The following is a 19,311-nucleotide window of genomic DNA, read 5'->3' as shown; positions in this document are numbered from 1 at the left end:
AGGTTCGTGAATCGATCCGTGGCCAAGTCTTATTTTTGAGGAAGGAAATATCTGTGAAAGTGTGTTATAGTCCCACTTTTAAAATCTAATATTTTTGGGATGAGAATACATGCAGATTTTATAAATGATTTACAAAATAGACACAAGTACGTGAAACTACATTCTATGGTTGAATTATCAAAATCGAATATGCCCCTTTTTATTGAGTCTGGTAATCTAAGAATTAGGGAACAGACACCCTAATTGACGCGAATCCTAAAGATAGATCTATTGGGCCTAACAAACCCCATCCAAAGTACCAGATGCTTTAGTACTTCAAAATTTATATCATATCCGAAGGGTGTCCCGGAATGATGGGGATATTCTTATATATGCATCTTGTTAATGTCGGTTACCAGATGTTCACCATATGAATAATTTTTATTTCTATGTATGGGATGTGCATTGAAATATGAAATCTTGTGGTATATTGTTACAATTTGATATATATAGGTTAAACCTATAGCTCACCAACATTTTTGTTGACGTTTAAAGCATGTTTATTCTCAGGTGAATACTAAGAGCTTCCGCAGTTGCATACTAAAATAAGGACAAGATTTGGAGTCCATGTTTGTATGATATTGTGTAAAAACTGCATTCAAGAAACATATGTCGATGTAATATATTTCTATTGTAAACCATTATGTAATGGTTGTGTGTAAACAGTATATTTTAGATTATCATTATTTGATAATCTACGTAATGTTTTTAAAACCTTTATTGATAAAATAAAGGTTATGGTTGTTTTAAAAATGAATGCAGTCTTTGAAAAACGTCTTATATAGAGGTCAAAACCTCTCATTGAAATCAATTAATATGGAACGTTTATAATCAATATGAACGGGACATTTCAGTTGGTATCCGAGCGTTGGTCTTAGAGAACCAGAAAATTTGCATTAATGTGTCTTATTGAGTTTGTTAGGATGCATTAGTGAGTCTGGACTTCGACCGTGTTTTCTTTAAAAATGATTGCTTAACATTTTTGTTGGACACTATATATTATTAACATGTAAATATTATGTGATACATTAATCTCTTAACATGTTAGATATTGTGTGATAGATGTCCACCTCTAGCACAAATCCCATTGACTCACCTAATAATAACGAAGAGTCGAATATATATTGGCAAGATTCACAAGTTCCCGAAGAACTGGAAGAAGAGGAAACAGAACCGGAAGAAGAGGAACCGGAAGAAGAGGAACCGGAAGAAGAAGAGGTTCCAGAGGGGGGAATAGTAGGAACCACAGAAAACCGGTCAAATAAAAGAAAATCCTCAACCAATGGACCAAAGTTAATAATGGTCAATGGTGTTTCCGCTAAGGAAGCAAAATATTGGGAAAATTACCAATTTTTCGATGAATTGGATCCTGATGAGGATTCCGATGATGTTATAGAAATTACCCCAACCCAATTTAATGAGGCAAAAGAAAATAATAAGGGAAAAGGCATCAAAATAGAGAAATCTGATTCCGACCCCGATGAACTTTATATGTACCGTTAACACCCGTATTTTCAATATCGTGACAATAACCCGGGAACCTCTAAACTGAAATGTCCCGTTCTTATTGATTAAAAACGTTCCATATTAATTGATTTCGTTGCGAGGTTTTGACCTCTATATGAGACGTTTTTCAAAGACTGCATTCATTTTAAAACAAACCATAACCTTTATTTCATCAATAAAGGTTTAAAAAGCTTTACGTAGATTATCAAATAATGATAATCTAAAATATCCTGTTTACACACGACCATTACATAATGGTTTACAATACAAATATGTTACAACAAAATAAGTTTCTTGAATGAAGTTTTTACACAATATCATACAAGCATGGACTCCAAATCTCGTCCTTATTTAAGTATGCGACAGCGGAAGCTCTTAATAATCACCTGAGAATAAACATGCTTAAAACGTCAACAAAAATGTTGGTGAGTTATAGGTTTAACCTATATATATCAAATCATAATAATAGACCACAAGATTTCATATTTCAATACACATCCCATACATAGAGATAAAAATCATTCATATGGTGAACACCTGGTAACCGACATTAACAAGATGCATATATAAGAATATCCCCATCATTCCGGGACACCCTTCGGATATGATATAAATTTCGAAGTACTAAAGCATCCGGTACTTTGGATGGGGTTTGTTAAGCCCAATAGATCTATCTTTAGGATTCGCGTCAATTAGGGTGTCTGTTCCCTAATTCTTAGATTACCAGACTTAATAAAAAGGGGCATATTCGATTTCGATAATTCAACCATAGAATGTAGTTTCACGTACTTGTGTCTATTTTGTAAATCATTTATAAAACCTGCATGTACTCTCATCCCAAAAATATTAAATTTTAAAAGTGGGACTATAACTCACTTTCACAGATTTTTACTTCGTCGGGAAGTAAGACTTGGCCACTGGTTGATTCACGAACCTATAACAATATATACATATATATCAAAGTATGTTCAAAATATATTTACAACACTTTTAATATATTTTGATGTTTTAAGTTTATTAAGTCAGCTGTCCTCGTTAGTAACCTACAACTAGTTGTCCACAGTTAGATGTACAGAAATAAATAAATATTATCTTGAATCAATCCACGACCCAGTGTATACGTATCTCAGTATTGATCACAACTCAAACTATATATATTTTGGAATCAACCTCAACCCTGTATAGCTAACTCCAACATTCACATATAGAGTGTCTATGGTTGTTCCGAAATATATATAGATGTGTCGACATGATAGGTCGAAACATTGTATACGTGTCTATGGTATCTCAAGATTACATAATATACAATACAAGTTGATTAAGTTATGGTTGGAATAGATTTGTTACCAATTTTCACGTAGCTAAAATGAGAAAAATTATCCAATCTTGTTTTACCCATAACTTCTTCATTTTAAATCCGTTTTGAGTGAATCAAATTGCTATGGTTTCATATTGAACTCTATTTTATGAATCTAAACAGAAAAGTATAGGTTTATAGTCGGAAAAATAAGTTACAAGTCGTTTTTGTAAAGGTAGTCATTTCAGTCGAAAGAACGACGTCTAGATGACCATTTTAGAAAACATACTTCCACTTTGAGTTTAACCATAATTTTTGGATATAGTTTCATGTTCATAATAAAAATCATTTTCTCAGAATAACAACTTTTAAATCAAAGTTTATCATAGTTTTTAATTAACTAACCCAAAACAGCCCGCGGTGTTACTACGACGGCGTAAATCCGGTTTTACGGTGTTTTTCGTGTTTCCAGGTTTTAAATCATTAAGTTAGCATATAATATATATATAGAACATGTGTTTAGTTGATTTTAAAAGTCAAGTTAGAAGGATTAAATTTTGTTTGCGAACAAGTTTAGAATTAACTAAACTATGTTCTAGTGATTACAAGTTTAAACCTTCGAATAAGATAGCTTTATATGTATGAATCGAATGATGTTATGAACATCATTACTACCTTAAGTTCCTTGGATAAACCTACTGGAAAAGTGAAAAATGGATCTAGCTTCAATGGATCCTTGGATGGCTCGAAGTTCTTGAAGCAAAATCATGACACGAAAACAAGTTCAAGTAAGATCATCACTTGAAATAAGATTGTTATAGTTATAGAAATTGAACCAAAGTTTGAATATGATTATTACCTTATATTAGAATGATAACCTACTGTAAGAAACAAAGATTTCTTGAGGTTGGATGATCACCTTACAAGATTGGAAGTGAGCTAGCAAACTTGAAAGTATTCTTGATTTTTTTAAACTAGAACTTTTGGAATTTATGAAGAACACTTAGAACTTGAAGATAGAACTTGAGAGAGATCAATTAGATGAAGAAAATTGAAGAATGAAAGTGTTTGTAGGTGTTTTTGGTCGTTGGTGTATGGATTAGATATAAAGGATATGTAATTTTGTTTTCATGTAAATAAGTCATGAATGATTACTCATATTTTTGTAATTTTATGAGATATTTCATGCTAGTTGCCAAATGATGGTTCCCACATGTGTTAGGTGACTCATATGGGCTGCTAAGATCTGATCATTGGAGTGTATATACCAATAGTACATACATCTAAAAGCTGTGTATTGTACGAGTACGAATACGGGTGCATACGAGTAGAATTGTTGATGAAACTGAACGAGGATGTAATTGTAAGCATTTTTGTTAAGTAGAAGTATTTTGATAAGTGTATTGAAGTCTTTCAAAAGTGTATAAATACATATTTAAAACACTACATGTATATACATTTTAACTGAGTCGTTAAGTCATCGTTAGTCGTTACATGTAAGTGTTGTTTTGAAACCTTTAGGTTAACGATCTTGTTAAATGTTGTTAACCCAATGTTTATAATATCAAATGAGATTTTAAATTATTATATTATCATGATATTATCATGTATGAATATCTCTTAATATGATATATATACATTAAATGTCTTTACAACGATAATCGTTACATATATGTCTCGTTTAAAAATCATTAAGTTAGTAGTCTTGTTTTTACATATGTAGTTCATTGTTAATATACTTAATGATATGTTTACTTATCATAGTATCATGTTAACTATATATATATCCATATATATGTCATCATATAGTTTTTACAAGTTTTAACGTTCGTGAATCACCGGTCAACTTGGGTGGTCAATTGTCTATATGAAACATATTTCAATTAATCAAGTCTTAACAAGTTTGATTGCTTAACATGTTGGAAACATTTAATCATGTAAATATCAATCTCAATTAATATATATAAACATGGAAAAGTTCGGGTCACTACAGTACCTACCCGTTAAATAAATTTCGTCCCGAAATTTTAAGCTGTTGAAGGTGTTGACGAATCTTCTGGAAATAGATGCGGGTATTTCTTCTTCATCTGATCTTCATGCTCCCAGGTGAACTCGGGTCCTCTACGAGCATTCCATCGAACCTTAACAATTGGTATCTTATTTTGCTTAAGTCTTTTAACCTCACGATCCATTATTTCGACGGGTTCTTCGATGAATTGAAGTTTTTCGTTGATTTGGATTTCATCTAACGGAATAGTGAGATCTTCTTTAGCAAAACATTTCTTCAAATTCGAGACGTGGAAAGTGTTATGTACAGCCGCGAGTTGTTGAGGTAACTCAAGTCGGTAAGCTACTGGTCCGACACGATCAATAATCTTGAATGGTCCAATATACCTTGGATTTAATTTCCCTCGTTTACCAAATCGAACAACGCCTTTCCAAGGTGCAACTTTAAGCATGACCATCTCTCCAATTTCAAATTCTATATCTTTTCTTTTAATGTCAGCGTAGCTCTTTTGTCGACTTTGGGCGGTTTTCAACCGTTGTTGAATTTGGATGATCTTCTCGGTAGTTTCTTGTATAATCTCCGGACCCGTAATCTGTCTATCCCCCACTTCACTCCAACAAATCGGAGACCTGCACTTTCTACCATAAAGTGATTCAAACGGCGCCATCTCAATGCTTGAACGGTAGCTGTTGTTGTAGGAAAATTCTGCTAACGGTAGATGTCGATCCCAACTGTTTCCGAAATCAATAACACATGCTCGTAGCATGTCTTCAAGCGTTTGTATCATCCTTTCGCTCTGCCCATCAGTTTGTGGATGATAGGCAGTACTCATGTCTAGACGAGTTCCTAATGCTTGCTGTAATGTCTGCCAGAATCTTGAAATAAATCTGCCATCCCTATCAGAGATAATAGAGATTGGTATTCCATGTATGGAGACGACTTCCTTCAAATACAGTCGTGCTAACTTCTCCATCTTGTCATCTTCTCTTATTGGCAGGAAGTGTGCTGATTTGGTGAGACGATCAACTATTACCCAAATAGTATCAAAACCACTTGCAGTCCTTGGCAATTTAGTGATGAAATCCATGGTAATGTTTTCCCATTTCCATTCCGGGATTTCAGGTTGTTGAAGTAGACCTGATGGTTTCTGATGCTCAGCTTTGACCTTAGAACACGTCAAACATTCTCCTACGTATTTAGCAACATCGGCTTTCATACCCGGCCACAAAAAATGTTTCTTGAGATCCTTGTACATCTTCCTCGTTCCAGGATGTATTGAGTATCTGGTTTTATGAGCTTCTCTAAGTACCATTTCTCTCATATCTCCAAATTTTGGTACCCAAATCCTTTCAGCCCTATACCGGGTTCCGTCTTCCCGAATATTAAGATGCTTCTCCGATCCTTTGGGTATTTCATCCTTTAAATTTCCCTCTTTTAAAACTCCTTGTTGCGCCTCCTTTATTTGAGTAGTAATGTTATTATGAATCATTATATTCATAGATTTTACTCGAATGGGTTCTCTGTCCTTCCTGCTCAAGGCATCGGCTACCACATTTGCCTTCCCCGGGTGGTAACGAATCTCAAAGTCGTAATCATTCAATAATTCAATCCACCTACGCTGCCTCATATTCAGTTGTTTCTGATTAAATATGTGTTGAAGACTTTTGTGGTCGGTATATATAATACTTTTGACCCCATATAAGTAGTGCCTCCAAGTCTTTAATGCAAAAACAACCGCGCCTAATTCCAAATCATGCGTCGTATAATTTTGTTCGTGAATCTTCAATTGTCTAGACGCATAAGCAATCACCTTCGTTCGTTGCATTAATACACAACCGAGACCTTGCTTTGATGCATCACAATAAATCACAAAATCATCATTCCCTTCAGGCAATGACAATATAGGTGCCGTAGTTAGCTTTTTCTTTAATAACTGAAACGCTTTCTCTTGTTCATCATTCCATTCAAATTTCTTCCCTTTATGCGTTAATGCAGTCAAGGGTTTTGCTATTCTGGAAAAGTCTTGGATGAACCTTCTGTAGTAACCAGCTAGTCCTAAAAACTGGCGTATGTGTTTCGGAGTTTTCGGGGTTTCCCACTTTTCAACAGTTTCTATCTTTGCCGGATCCACCTTAATACCTTCTTTGTTCACTATGTGACCGAGGAATTGAACTTCTTCCAACCAAAATGCACACTTTGAAAACTTAGCGTACAATTCTTCCTTCCTCAATACTTCTAACACCTTTCTCAAATGTTCACCGTGTTCTTGGTCATTCTTTGAGTAAATAAGTATGTCATCAATGAAAACAATGACAAACTTGTCAAGGTATGGTCCACACACTCGGTTCATAAGGTCCATGAACACAGCTGGTGCATTAGTTAAACCAAACGGCATGACCATAAACTCGTAATGACCGTAACGTGTTCTGAAAGCAGTCTTTGGAATATCATCTTCTTTCACCCGCATTTGATGATACCCGGAACGTAAGTCAATCTTTGAATAAACAGACGAGCCTTGTAGCTGATCAAATAAGTCATCGATTCTCGGTAGTGGGTAGCGGTTCTTGATGGTAAGTTTGTTCAACTCTCGGTAGTCGATACACAACCTGAATGTACCATCTTTCTTCTTGACAAACAAAACAGGAGCTCCCCACGGTGATGTGCTTGGTCGAATGAAACCACGCTCTAAAAGTTCTTGTAATTGGCTTTGTAGTTCTTTCATCTCGCTGGGTGCGAGTCTGTAAGGAGCACGAGCTATTGGTGCAGCTCCTGGTACAAGATCTATTTGAAATTCAACGGATCGATGTGGGGGTAATCCCGGTAATTCTTTCGGAAATACATCAGGAAATTCTTTTGCGACGGGAACATCATTGATGCTCTTTTCTTCAGTTTGTACTTTCTCAACGTGTGCTAGAACAGCATAGCAACCTTTTCTTATTAGTTTTTGTGCCTTCAAATTACTAATAAGATGTAGCTTCGTGTTGCCCTTTTCTCCGTACACCATTAAGGGTTTTCCTTTTTCTCGTATAATGCGAATTGCATTTTTGTAACAAACGATCTCCGCTTTCACTTCTTTCAACCAGTCCATACCGATTATCACATCAAAACTCCCTAACTCTACTGGTATCAAATCAATCTTAAATGTTTCGCTAACCAGTTTAATTTCTCGATTCCGACATATATTATCTGCTGAAATTAATTTACCATTTTCTAATTCGAGTAAAAATTTACTATCCAAAGGCATCAATGGACAACTTAATTTAGCACAAAAATCTCTACTCATATAGCTTCTATCCGCACCCGAATCAAATAAAACGTAAGCAGATTTATTGTCAATAAGAAACGTACCCGTAACAAGCTCCGGGTCTTCCTGTGCCTCTGCCGCATTAATATTGAAAACTCTTCCACGGCCTTGTCCATTCGTGTTCTCCTGGTTCGGGCAATTTCTAATAATGTGGCCCGGTTTTCCACATTTATAACAAACTACATTGGCATAACTTGCTCCGACACTACTTGCTCCGACACTACTTGCTCCGCCATTACTCGTTCCGACACCACTTGTTCCTTTCGTTCTATTAACCCCTGGTCCGTAGACCTCACACTTCGCCGCGCTATGACCATTTCTTTTACACTTGTTGCAAAATTTGGTGCAGAACCCCGAGTGATTCTTTTCACACCTTTGGCATAGCTGCTTCTGATTGTTGTTGTTGTTGCGGTTATTATTGTTGTTGGGATGATTGTTGTAGTTGCTGTTGTTGTTGTTGTTGTTGTTGTTGTTGTTGTTGTTGTTGTTGGGCTGTTTGTTGTAGTTGCAATTGATGTTGCGATTGTTGGGATAATTGTTGCGATTATTGTTGTAATTGCTGTTGTTGTTGTATTGGTGATTCTTATCACCGTTTTCCTCCCACTTTCTTTTGACTTGCTTCACATTGGCCTCTTCAGCAGTCTGTTCTTTAATTCTTTCTTCAATCTGGTTCACGAGTTTGTGAGCCATTCTACATGCCTGTTGTATGGAGGCGGGCTCGTGTGAACTTATATCTTCTTGGATTCTTTCCGGTAATCCTTTCACAAACGCGTCGATCTTCTCTTCCTCATCTTCGAATGCTCCCGGACACAATAGGCACAATTCTGTGAATCGTCTTTCGTACGTGGTAATATCAAATCCTTGGGTTCGTAACCCTCTAAGTTCTGTCTTGAGCTTATTGACCTCGGTTCTGGGACGGTACTTCTCGTTCATCAAGTGCTTGAATGCTGACCACGGTAGTGCGTACGCATCGTCTTGTCCCACTTGCTCTAGATAGGTATTCCACCATATTAACGCAGAACCTGTGAAGGTATGCGTAGCGTACTTAACTTTGTCCTCTTCAGTACACTTACTTATGGCAAACACCGATTCGACCTTCTCGGTCCACCGTTTCAATCCGATCGGTCCTTCGGTTCCATCAAATTCCAAAGGTTTGCAGGCAGTGAATTCTTTGTAGGTGCATCCTACACGATTTCCTGTACTGCTAGATCCAAGGTTATTGTTGGTATGTAGCGCAGCCTGTACTGCGGCTATGTTTGAAGCTAGAAAAGTACGGAATTCCTCTTCATTCATATTCACGGTGTGTCGAGTAGTCGGTGCCATTTCCTTCAAAATAGTTAAATGGAACAAGTTAATCATACAGAATATTAAGAGTAGTTAATAGTATTTCGTAGCATAATATGAACTCATTTATAAAAGCTTTTTCTTCATATTAGCGTTTTATAAGTTTAAATTCGGGTAGTACCTACCCGTTAAGTTCATACTTAGTAGCTAATATACAATTCAACTACTACAATTCTATATGAAAAACTGATTATAATAATATTTCGCGTTCAAACTTTTACACAACATTTTACAAACTTACAATACCGCTTATTTTACATATAGCATGAAATATAGCACACAATAAATTTGATACAAGATGGTTGTGAAGATAATTCTAGCTAGTACACAAGTCGTTCAGCAAAGGCAATAAAGACACGTAATTCATACGTCCAGAAACAAGTCATGCATTCTGGTTTTACTAGGACTACTTTCCATCCTTGGTCTTGTGGAACATAACCGTTATGGCCGTTGATAAGACAGCGTGTTGTAACGTCGTCAAAGGGACGAGGGTTACGTAATGTCCAACAGTCCCGTAACAATCTAAAAACCTCATTTCTTACCCCAATAACCGACTCCGTCACTTGTGGGAACGTTTTGTTTAATAGTTGTAGCCCGATGTTCTTGTTCTCACTTTGGTGAGAAGCGAACATTACTAATCCGTAAGCATAACATGCTTCTTTATGTTGCATGTTAGCAGCTTTTTCTAAATCACGAAGTCCAATATTCGGATATATTGAGTCAAAATAATTTCTTAACCCATTGCGTAAAATAGCATTTGGGTTCCCCACAATATATGCGTCAAAGTAAACACATCGTAACTTATGGATTTCCCAATGTGATATCCCCCATCTTCCGAACGAAAGCCTTTTATAAACCAAGGCATTCTTGGAACGTTCTTCGAATGTCTTACAAACTGATCTCGCCTTAGATAGTTGTGCCGAAGAATTCTGACCGACTCTAGACAAGATTTCATCAATCATGTCTCCGGGTAGGTCTCTTAAAATATTGGGTTGTCTATCCATTTTGTATTTTTATACTGTAAAATAGACAAGAGTTAGATTCATAAAAAAAATACTTATTAATACAAGCAATTTTTACATATATCATAAAGCATAAGCACACTATATTACATATATTACACCACACGAATACAACTATCTTATTCCGACTCGCTTGTTTCTTCTTCTTTGGTTTTGGTTCATTTTGCCAAGTTTCTAGGGATATATGATGTTCCCCTAATACGAGCCGTCGTGATCCACATTGGTTTAGAAAAACCTGGTGGTTTAGAGGTTCCCGGGTCATTGTTACAACTTAAGGACTTCGGGGGTTGACGATACATATAAAGTTCATCGGGGTTGGAATTAGATTTCTCTATTTTTATGCCCTTTCCCTTATTATTTTCTTTTGCCTTTTTAAATTCAGTTGGGGTAATTTCTATAACATCATCGGAATTCTCGTCGGAATCCGATTCATCGGAGAATTGGTAATCCTCCCAATATTTTGCTTCCTTGGCGGAAACACCATTGACCATAATTAACCTTGGTCGGTTGGTTGAGGATTTTCTTTTACTTAACCGTTTTATTATTTCCCCCACCGGTTCTATTTCTTCATCCGGTTCCGATTCTTCTTCCGGTTCCGATTCTTCTTCCGGTTCCGATTCTTCTTCCGGTTCCGACTCTTCTTCCGGTTCCTCTTCGGGAACTTGTGAATCAGTCCACGAATCATTCCAATTTACATTTGACTCTTCATTATTATTAGGTGAGTCAATGGGACTTGTTCTAGAGGTAGACATCTATCACATAATATCAAACGCGTTAAGAGATTAATATATCACATAATATTCACATGTTAAAAATATATAGTTTCCAACAAAATTTGTTATGCAATCATTTTTCAAGTAAACACGGTCGAAGTCCAGACTCACTAATGCATCCTAACAAACTCGATAAGACACACTAATGCAAAATTCTGGTTCTCTAAGACCAACGCTCGGATACCAACTGAAATGTCCCGTTCTTATTGATTAAAAACGTTCCATATTAATTGATTTCGTTGCGAGGTTTTGACCTCTATATGAGACGTTTTTCAAAGACTGCATTCATTTTAAAACAAACCATAACCTTTATTTCATCAATAAAGGTTTAAAAAGCTTTACGTAGATTATCAAATAATGATAATCTAAAATATCCTGTTTACACACGACCATTACATAATGGTTTACAATACAAATATGTTACAACAAAATAAGTTTCTTGAATGAAGTTTTTACACAATATCATACAAGCATGGACTCCAAATCTCGTCCTTATTTAAGTATGCGACAGCGGAAGCTCTTAATAATCACCTGAGAATAAACATGCTTAAAACGTCAACAAAAATGTTGGTGAGTTATAGGTTTAACCTATATATATCAAATCATAATAATAGACCACAAGATTTCATATTTCAATACACATCCCATACATAGAGATAAAAATCATTCATATGGTGAACACCTGGTAACCGACATTAACAAGATGCATATATAAGAATATCCCCATCATTCCGGGACACCCTTCGGATATGATATAAATTTCGAAGTACTAAAGCATCCGGTACTTTGGATGGGGTTTGTTAAGCCCAATAGATCTATCTTTAGGATTCGCGTCAATTAGGGTGTCTGTTCCCTAATTCTTAGATTACCAGACTTAATAAAAAGGGGCATATTCGATTTCGATAATTCAACCATAGAATGTAGTTTCACGTACTTGTGTCTATTTTGTAAATCATTTATAAAACCTGCATGTACTCTCATCCCAAAAATATTAAATTTTAAAAGTGGGACTATAACTCACTTTCACAGATTTTTACTTCGTCGGGAAGTAAGACTTGGCCACTGGTTGATTCACGAACCTATAACAATATATACATATATATCAAAGTATGTTCAAAATATATTTACAACACTTTTAATATATTTTGATGTTTTAAGTTTATTAAGTCAGCTGTCCTCGTTAGTAACCTACAACTAGTTGTCCACAGTTAGATGTACAGAAATAAATAAATATTATCTTGAATCAATCCACGACCCAGTGTATACGTATCTCAGTATTGATCACAACTCAAACTATATATATTTTGGAATCAACCTCAACCCTGTATAGCTAACTCCAACATTCACATATAGAGTGTCTATGGTTGTTCCGAAATATATATAGATGTGTCGACATGATAGGTCGAAACATTGTATACGTGTCTATGGTATCTCAAGATTACATAATATACAATACAAGTTGATTAAGTTATGGTTGGAATAGATTTGTTACCAATTTTCACGTAGCTAAAATGAGAAAAATTATCCAATCTTGTTTTACCCATAACTTCTTCATTTTAAATCCGTTTTGAGTGAATCAAATTGCTATGGTTTCATATTGAACTCTATTTTATGAATCTAAACAGAAAAGTATAGGTTTATAGTCGGAAAAATAAGTTACAAGTCGTTTTTGTAAAGGTAGTCATTTCAGTCGAAAGAACGACGTCTAGATGACCATTTTAGAAAACATACTTCCACTTTGAGTTTAACCATAATTTTTGGATATAGTTTCATGTTCATAATAAAAATCATTTTCTCAGAATAACAACTTTTAAATCAAAGTTTATCATAGTTTTTAATTAACTAACCCAAAACAGCCCGCGGTGTTACTACGACGGCGTAAATCCGGTTTTACGGTGTTTTTCGTGTTTCCAGGTTTTAAATCATTAAGTTAGCATATAATATAGATATAGAACATGTGTTTAGTTGATTTTAAAAGTCAAGTTAGAAGGATTAAATTTTGTTTGCGAACAAGTTTAGAATTAACTAAACTATGTTCTAGTGATTACAAGTTTAAACCTTCGAATAAGATAGCTTTATATGTATGAATCGAATGATGTTATGAACATCATTACTACCTTAAGTTCCTTGGATAAACCTACTTGAAAAGTGAAAAATGGATCTAGCTTCAATGGATCCTTGGATGGCTCGAAGTTCTTGAAGCAAAATCATGACACGAAAACAAGTTCAAGTAAGATCATCACTTGAAATAAGATTGTTATAGTTATAGAAATTGAACCAAAGTTTGAATATGATTATTACCTTATATTAGAATGATAACCTACTGTAAGAAACAAAGATTTCTTGAGGTTGGATGATCACCTTACAAGATTGGAAGTGAGCTAGCAAACTTGAAAGTATTCTTGATTTTTTTAAACTAGAACTTTTGGAATTTATGAAGAACACTTAGAACTTGAAGATAGAACTTGAGAGAGATCAATTAGATGAAGAAAATTGAAGAATGAAAGTGTTTGTAGGTGTTTTTGGTCGTTGGTGTATGGATTAGATATAAAGGATATGTAATTTTGTTTTCATGTAAATAAGTCATGAATGATTACTCATATTTTTGTAATTTTATGAGATATTTCATGCTAGTTGCCAAATGATGGTTCCCACATGTGTTAGGTGACTCATATGGGCTGCTAAGAGCTGATCATTGGAGTGTATATACCAATAGTACATACATCTAAAAGCTGTGTATTGTACGAGTACGAATACGGGTGCATACGAGTAGAATTGTTGATGAAACTGAACGAGGATGTAATTGTAAGCATTTTTGTTAAGTAGAAGTATTTTGATAAGTGTATTGAAGTCTTTCAAAAGTGTATAAATACATATTTAAAACACTACATGTATATACATTTTAACTGAGTCGTTAAGTCATCGTTAGTCGTTACATGTAAGTGTTGTTTTGAAACCTTTAGGTTAACGATCTTGTTAAATGTTGTTAACCCAATGTTTATAATATCAAATGAGATTTTAAATTATTATATTATCATGATATTATCATGTATGAATATCTCTTAATATGATATATATACATTAAATGTCTTTACAACGATAATCGTTACATATATGTCTCGTTTAAAAATCATTAAGTTAGTAGTCTTGTTTTTACATATGTAGTTCATTGTTAATATACTTAATGATATGTTTACTTATCATAGTATCATGTTAACTATATATATATCCATATATATGTCATCATATAGTTTTTACAAGTTTTAACGTTCGTGAATCACCGGTCAACTTGGGTGGTCAATTGTCTATATGAAACATATTTCAATTAATCAAGTCTTAACAAGTTTGATTGCTTAACATGTTGGAAACATTTAATCATGTAAATATCAATCTCAATTAATATATATAAACATGGAAAAGTTCGGGTCACTACATAAACCACCAGGTTTTTCTAAACCAATGTGGAAAACGACGACTCGTATTAGAGGAACATCATATATCCCTAGAAGATTAGGAAAAAGAACCAAGTCCGAAGAAGAAGAAACCAGTGATTCAGATTAGAGGGGTGTGTGCATGTTGTGTAATAAATGTATTGTAGTGTGCTTGTACTTTTATGTTCTATGTAAAAATTGCTTGTATTGTTTGTTATTACGAATCTAATCCTTGTCTATTTTACAGTATAAAAACAAAATGGACGTTAAGGGTAGACAACCGAATATTTTAGAAGACCTACCAGAGGATATGATTGAGGAAATCTTGTCTAGAGTCGGTCAGAATTCATCAGCACATTTAGTTATGGCAAAATTAACTTGTCAAACATTTGAAAGACTTTCCAGAAATGCCTTAGTTTATAAAAGGCTTTCCTTTGATAGGTGGGGTATATCACATTGGGGAGACTTTAAGTTACGCCGTGTTTTCTTTAAAGCGTTAAATGCGGGGAACCCAAATGCAATTTTACGCTACGGGTTAAGAACCTATTTTGACTCAACATATCCCAACATAGAATTTCGTGAATTAGAAAGAGCTTCTAACATGCAACATAAAGAAGCATGTTATGCTTACGGGTTAGTGATGTTCGCTTCTTACCAAGGTGAGAAAAAGAACATCGGATTGCAGCTTTTAAATAAAACTTTCCCACAAGTGACGGATTCAGTAGTTGGGGTGAGAAACAAGGTTTTTAGATTATTAGGGGCTGTTGGACATTACGAAACCCTCGTCCTTTTGATGACATTACAACATGCTGCCTAGCTTATGGTCATAACGGTTATTTTCCATAAGAGCAAGGATGGAAAGTCGTCTTAGTAAAGCCAGAATGCATGACTTGTTTCCTGACTTATGAATTACGTGTCTTTATTTCCTTTGCTGAACAACTTGCGTATTAACTAGATTTATCTTCAAAACTGTTCTGTATCATAGTGTACTATATTTAATGTTATATGTAATATAGCGAAGTTGTAAGTTTGAAGAATATTTGTATGTGATATATTATTATAATTAGTTTTTCATATGGAATTGTAGTAGTTGAATTGTATATTAGCTACTAAGTATGAACTTAACGGGTAGGTAGTACCCAAATTTAAACTTATAAAATGCTAATATGAAGAAAAAGCTTTTATAAATGAGTTCATATTATGCTACGAGATACTATTGACTACTCTTAATATTCTGTATGATTAAATTGTTTCATTTGACTATTTTAAAGGAAATGGCACCGACTACTCGACACACCTTGAATATGAGCGAAGAGGAATTTCGTGCCTTTCTTGCTTCAAACATAGCCGCAGTACAGGCCGCGCTACATACCAACAATAACTCTGAATCTAGCAATATAGCTAACGGCGCAAGAAATCGTGTAGGATGCTCCTACAAGGAATTCACTGCCTTCAAACCTTCAGAATTTGATGGGACCGAAGGACCAATTGGATTGAAACGGTGGACCGAGAAAGTTGAATCGGTGTTTGCCATAAGTAAGTGTGCTGAAGGAGACAAAGTGAAGTACGCTACGCATACCTTCACAGGTATTACGTTAACATGGTGGAATACCTATCTAGAGCAAGTGGGACAAGATGTTGCTTACGCGTTACCGTGGTCAGCATTCAAGCACTTGATGAACGAGAAATACCGTCCCAGAACCGAGGTCAATAAGCTCAAGTCAGAACTTAGAGGGTTACGAACACAGGGATTCGATATTACTTCGTACGAAAGACGATTCACAGAATTGTGACTATTGTGTTCGAGAGCATTCGAAGATGAGGAAGAGAAGATCGACGCGTTTGTGAAAGGGTTACCGAAGAGAATCCAAGAAGATATAAGTTCACACGAGCCTGCCTCCATACAAAAGGCATGTAGAATGGTTCACAAACTAGTGAACCAGATTGAGGGAAGAATTAAAGAACAGGCGGCCGAAGAGGCCAACATGAAGTTAGTCAAAAGAAAGTGGGAGGAAAATGGTGATAAGAGTCACCAAAACAACAACAACTATCCCAACAATCGCAACATCAATCGCAACTACAACAAACGGCACAACAACAACAACAACTACAACAATCATCCCAACAACAATAACAACCGCAACAACAACAACAATCAGAAGCATCTATGCCAAAGGTGTGAAAAGTATCACTCGGGGTTCTGCACCAAATTTTGCAACAAGTGTAAAAGAAATGGTCATAGCGCGGCGAAGTCTGAGGTCTACGGACCAGGGGTTAACAGAACGAAAGGAAAAAATGGTGTCGGAATGAGTAATTGCGGAGCAAGTAGTGTCGGAGCAAGTTATGCCAATGTAGTTTGTTATAAATGTGGAAAACCGGGCCACATTATTAGAAATTGCCCGAACCAGGAGAACACGAATGGACAAGGCTGCGGAAGAGTTTTCAATATTAATGCGACAGAGGCACAGGAAGATCCGGAGCTTATTATGGGTACGTTTCTTATTGACAATAAATCTGCTTACGTTTTATTTGATTCGGGTGCGGATAGAAGCTATATGAGTAGAGATTTTTGTGCTAAATTAAGTTGTCCATTGACACCGTTGGATAGTAAATTTTTACTCGAATTAGCAAACGGTAAATTAATTTCAGCAGATTATATATGTCGGAATCGAGAAATTAAACTGGGTAGCGAAATATTTAAGATTGATTTGATACCAGTAGAGTTAGGGAGTTTTGATATAATAGTTGGCATGGACTGGGTGAAGGAGATGAAAGCAGAGATCGCATGTTACAAAAATGCAATTCGCATTGTACGAGAAGAAGGAGAACCCTTAATGGTGTACGGAGAAAAGGGCAAGACGAAGCTACATCTTATTAGTAATTTGAAGGCACAAAAACTAATAAGAAAAGGTTGCTATGCTGTTCTATCACACGTCGAGAAAGTACAAACTGAAGAAAAGAGCATCAATGATGTTCCCGTCGCAAAAGAATTTCCCGGTGTATTTTCAAAAGAATTACCGGGACTACCTCCACATCGATATGTTGAATTTCAAATAGATCTTGTACCAGGAGCTGCACCAATAGCTCGTGCTCCTTACAGACTCGCACCCAGCGAGATGAAAGAACTGCAAAGCCAACTGCAAGAACTATTAAAACGTGGTTTCATTCGACCAAGCACATCACCATGGGGAGCTCCTGTTTTGTTTGTCAAAAAGAAGGATGGTACATTCAGGTTGTGTATCGACTACCGAGAGTTGAACAAACTTACCATCAAGAACCGTTACCCACTACCGAGAATCTACGACTTATTTGATCAACTGCAAGGCTCGTCGGTTTATTCGAAGATCGATTTACGTTCCGGATATCATCAAATGCGGGTAAAGGAGGATGATATTCCGAAGACTGCTTTCAGGACGCGATATGGTCATTACGAGTTTATGGTTATGCCGTTTGGTTTGACTAATGTACCAGCTGTGTTCATGGACCTTATGAACCGAGTGTGTGGGCCATATCTTGACAAGTTTATCATTGTTTTCATCGATGACATACTTATTTACTCAAAGAATGATCAAAAGCACGAAGAACATTTGAGAAAAGTGCTAGAAGTATTGAGGAAAGAAAAACTGTACGCTAAGTTTTTCAAAGTGTGCATTTTGGTTGGAAGAAGTTCAATTCCTCGGTCACATAGTGAACAAAGAAGGTATCCAGGTGGACCCGGCAAAGATCGAAACCTTTGAAAAGTGGGAAACCCCAAAAACTCCGAAGCATATACGTCAATTTTTAGGATTGGCTGGTTACTACAGAAGATTCATCCAAGATTTCTCCAAAATAGCAAAACCCTTGACTGTATTAACGCATAAAGGGAAGAAATTTGAATGGAAGGATGAACAAGAGAAGGCGTTTCAGTTATTGAAGAAAAAGCTAACTACGGCACCTATATTGTCATTGCCTGAAGGGAATGATGATTTTGTGATTTATTGTGACGCATCAAAGCAAGGTCTCAGTTGTGTATTAATGCAACGAACGAAGGTGATTGCTTATGCGTCTAGACAATTGAAGATTCACGAGCAAAATTATACAACTCACGATTTGGAATTGGGTGCTGTTATTTTTGCATTAAAGACTTGGAGGCATTATTTATATGGGGTCAAAAGTATTATATATACCGACCACAAAAGTCTCCAACATATATTTAATCAGAAGCAACTAAATATGAGACAACGCAGGTGGATTGAACTGTTGAATGATTATGATTTTGAGATTCGATACCACCCGGGGAAGGCGAATGTGGTAGCTGACGCTTTGAGTAGAAAGGACAGAGAACCTATACGGGTAAAAGCTATGAATATAATTATTTGTACTAACCTTACTACTCAAATAAAGGAGGCGCAACAGGGGGTTGTAAAAGAAGGAAAGTTGAAGAATGAGATACCCAAAGGATCAGAGAAACATCTTAATATTCGGGAAGACGGAACCCTATATAGGGCTGATAGAATTTGGGTACCAAGGTTTGGAGATGTGAGAGAAATGGTACTTAAAGAAGCACATAAAACCAGATATTTAATACATCCCGGAGCGGGGAAGATG

Source organism: Rutidosis leptorrhynchoides, chromosome 5 (genome assembly GCF_046630445.1).
Source record: "Rutidosis leptorrhynchoides isolate AG116_Rl617_1_P2 chromosome 5, CSIRO_AGI_Rlap_v1, whole genome shotgun sequence".
Lineage (NCBI taxonomy): Eukaryota > Viridiplantae > Streptophyta > Magnoliopsida > Asterales > Asteraceae > Rutidosis > Rutidosis leptorrhynchoides.
The sequence above is the reverse complement of the archived record's forward strand: the minus strand, read 5'-3'. Positions refer to the sequence as shown.